Below are 4,497 nucleotides of genomic sequence, written 5' to 3'. Positions count from 1 at the left end.
TACTGTCAAATCGGATCTGACTGGTACAGGAGGAGATTGTCTCCTTCTCCAGCAGAGCATCTGGTGGATTTGAACCATGTACCTCTGGGATTGCAGTGCAGCTTCTTGCCACTAGGCCACCAGAGCTCACCCTACTAGCTTTTTTAAGCCATTATTTCTCATTATAATAAGGATAAACCTTCCCCTTACCATCATCTATATTTAGGGAAATATATAAGCCAGCCGCTTTACTCCTTATGTCATAATCTCCGGATTTTAGATAGCCAATTTTTAATTTGCCCAGTCCTATAAAACCAGTACTCTGAGTAAACAAGTGTGTCTTTTCCTATAAAGAATCTTGTTACAGTTGAATCTACATATGTAAACAAGAGTCTGGTCTAGAGCAAATCATTAGGTCACAGTAATTAACATTCCTCAAGTGGAACCAGGTAGTCAGGACAAGTTGAACATGCTCACCAGCTTCCTTTAACTTTAAAAGTCCTGGAAAGGGAGTTCTGATGCTTCCTCCTTCCTCTCATCAAGTAGACCCTACCAAATGTGGGAAGCACTCCTTCTCTTAGCCTAGTCCCACAGCTGTTGGTGATTCACAAGCCCGTGTGCTTGCAGTTAAGGTAGCTGCAGACCTGAGATTAGGTGGTCAACATGAGTTAAGTGTCAGCTTTACTGTGACTTGGTTTTATTGCAAAAGTTTATCTCCCCTCCCCCCACCGCCCCTCTGTTTGCTTTCAAGGGTAACTCTGCTCAGAGTACTGAGTGAGGTTTAACCCTTCTTAGATTAACTCTACACTCTGTGTCAAATTCTACTGTTGTTGTTTTGTTATGTGCCATAGAGTTGCTTACGACTCACAGCGACCCTACTACTGTAGGAATTCTTTTGGGGCAAATTAATTCCCTTTTTGAATACCCTATTACAATCCAACTCCTTACGTTTTTCATCTAATTACAATATGGATCATCAACAAAAACTTTACTCATTTTTTCAATATACCTTAATATTACAAAGCTTTAATAATTTCTTCAATATATCTTAGCATTAAACCAAAAACTTTAGTTATTTTTATAATATAGATCAACGTAACATTATGACATAAAAGGGGAGAAGAGGGGGAGCATCATTCACAGACTTTTAAAGAAATTCTTGGAATCATCTTCATACCTTTTTGTGCCAGACTATAAAGCAACTTCTCATCTTTCTTTCCCCCTCAAGTAACCTTTCCGGTTTTCTATCCTTCTTCATAGAAAGAAATAATAATCATTTTAAATGTACATCTTCTCAAGCCCAACATCTTAAAAAACAAAACACCAACCCATGGGTCTATGAGTCTGAAACAACAAATCCCACTCTTTCTGACACCAAATGTCTAAAGACAGTGTCTTGCTGCCACAAGCCTTGTGGCCCACTGTGGGACAAACTCTTTCTCTTATCCTAGTTCCACAGCTGTTGGTGATTTGCAAAACCATGTGTCTGAAGTTAAGGAAGCTGGAGATGAGAGAGGGTTAAAAATTTTGAGGGTAACACCACAAAGACTGATAACTATTATCTGCTATATAAAACCATTACACTTCCATTCCAATAACCCCAGTGTTAAGTTCTGACGGAAGTCAGTATTTTTCCCTTTTAGTTTTCACTACTGCCTAAAGTGTTTTAACAAAAAATCCTAACAATGAACATCTATGAGTGAACATCTATCTGAGAATGACAACATCAGCAAATTATATACTGCAACACTGTACATGTTGCTGTTGTTAGGTGTCATTAAGCCAATTATGATTCTACAACTATGAACAGATCTGAACTTTGCCTTATCCTGCACTATCCTATAATCTCTGATATGCTGAAGCCCACTGTTATGGTCACTGTGTCAAAAAACCATCTTGTTAATGATCTTCCTCTCTTCTGCTGACCCTCCTCCTCCACCTTTCCCAGTTTGATGCCTTTTTTCCCAAAGACTTGTCTATCCTAATTTATTTTATATATTAAATAGTCATTATGTTCTTTTATATGTTACAATTAAACCTTTATAAAGATATTTAAACAAAATATGCAGCAACAGAGGATAAGTAAAGATGACAAATCTGCATTTTTCAGAAACAAATCAAAAGATGAGCTGTAAAAGCTTACTTTTTCCCCTAGAATTAAAGAAGAAAATAGCGTTTCCCCCAGTTCATAGCCAGGCACCCCCTAAAACAAACAAATAAACAAAAAAAAAACAAATTTAAAAAAAACCCTCCTTAATAGTTAAAACAATTTGAATCACCTCTAGAGACCATAAGCAGATCTGGTGGCATACTACACAGAAGAAACTGCACTGCTAAGCCAAAGACTGAGCCTCTCTGTTAGCAAAATACAGCCTTGGAAACTCAAAAAAGTTCAGCTTGATGATTCTGAAGGTTCATTTTGACTTGTCAGCCATGTGATGTGAGCTGGTGATTGAGTCTAGATGGTTAGGAAAAGAGGAAGATGGTATTTTTCTGTTTGCTTTTGTTTTGAATTTTATGAGATTAAAATCCTTACACTGGAGAGAGAGATAGTAAGTTTCACCATTCCAAGGTTCATAATGGATTGTGGATCTCCAGGCTACCATCAGATATTACCACAACTTCCTTAATTAGAGTCATATACATTTTATTACCTTCAGAAAACAACAATTCGTCAACTGTCAACAGCAATCCTATATTGGTTGGTAGGTAGGTAGGTGGTTGGGTGTGGGAGGGAGGGAGGGAGGGAGGGAAGGAAGGAAGGAAGGAAGGAAGGAAGGAAGGAAGGAAGGAGGGAAGGAAGGAAGGAAGGAAGGAAGGAAGGAAGGAAGGAAGGAAGGAAGGGGAAAGGAAGGGAGAAGAGGCGAAGGAGAGAGAGGGAGAGAGGGAGAGGGAGAGAGAAGATAGAATGTATTTTCACAGCTCAAAGAAAATGGACAAAATATCTTGAAGCAAATAGTTCAGGGAATCCCTCATTAAAAGTGCTTTCAAAAACTGTGAGTTGCACATGGCTTCACCAGCGAATTCTATCAAACATACAGAAAAGAGCTGATACTGATGTCCTGGGGGGAAAATACAGCCGGGGTGCTCCTGAGAGGCAAAGCTAATGAAAAACTATCTCAGATACTTTGAACATGTTGTTAGGCGGGCCCAGTCCTTGGAAAATGACAACACTCTTGAACACATGAAGGTCAGCAAAAGAGAGGAACCCCTCAATGAAATAAATTGACTGAGTGACTGTAACAATAAGCTTAGTATGGCAGAGATGATGAGGATCGCACAAGTTAGAGCAGGGTTCAGGTCTGTTGTTCACAGGGTCACTGCATCATAGTTGACTTAACGACACCTAACAACTCCAAAAATCCTGCAAACCAAGCACAACCTTGATACCAAACTTAAGCAAAAGTAAAAACAAAACAACTCATCACCAAAAAACCCACAAAGCAAAACAAACAATTTCAAATTCACTGCCATTCAATAAGAACCAACTCATATCAGGTTTTCAGGGGTTATAAACCAAGTTTCTACTTGGAGGCTAGGATTCTGAAGCTCCATCTCACATACTTTGGGCACATGGCCAGGAAAGACAGGTCCTTGGGGAAAAAAGAAAAAAAATCATGCTTGGAAGGGTGGAGGGTCAGTGCAGGAGAGAAGACCCAGATGAGATGGACTGATACAGTAACTGGGGTAAGGGGGTTGGGTGTGTCCAAATTAGTGAGAAGTGTCAGGATAGAGCATGGTTCAGAGCTACTGTACACAGGGTCACTATGGGTTACAGGCGACTAGATGGCATAAACAACAAGAAGACACTATTTCTTGAAGAGCAGATGGTAGATTTGAATGGCCTGCCTTTAAGTTGGCAGTGCAATTCCTTAATCACCAGAGCTTCCTAGGCAAAGTTAACACTGGCAAAGAAAATTATATACCAATGTCCTTCACAAACATAAAAATTCTCAACAAAATCACAGCCTACAGAATCCAATATCATATCAAGGCACTAATCGTGATCAAATGGCATTCATACTATATAGGCAAAGAGGATTCAATAGTAGAGAAAATAAAAACCAGGGCAATCTAACATACCAATAAAACAAAGAAAAAGAACCACATGATCATCTCAATTTATGGAGAGAAGGCATTTGACAAAATTCATACTTTCCGATAAAACACTCAATAAAATAGGAATATAGGAAAAATTCCTCAACAGAGCTAAAAGCAAAAACACAAAAGCAACAGCCAAGTTATACTATATACGCAGATGATATAATGGTGTACAAAGAAAACCCCAAAGACTCAACAAAATAACTGTTATAGCTAGTAGACCAAAAGACTCAACAAAATAACCTTTAGAGCTAGTAGACCATAGTAACAGAGGTGTCAGGATATATGATTAATATCCAAATGAGGAGAAATTTGGGGTCAGGATTGGTGGACGATTTATCAACAACCTGCGTTATGCGGATGACACAACCCTGCTTGCTGAAACTGAAGAGGACCTGAAGCGCCTGCTGCAGAGTG

Source organism: Elephantulus edwardii, unplaced genomic scaffold, assembly GCF_000299155.1.
Source record: "Elephantulus edwardii isolate Elephantulus edwardi_28Jun2011 unplaced genomic scaffold, EleEdw1.0 scaffold00082, whole genome shotgun sequence".
Lineage (NCBI taxonomy): Eukaryota > Metazoa > Chordata > Mammalia > Macroscelidea > Macroscelididae > Elephantulus > Elephantulus edwardii.
The sequence above is the reverse complement of the archived record's forward strand: the minus strand, read 5'-3'. Positions refer to the sequence as shown.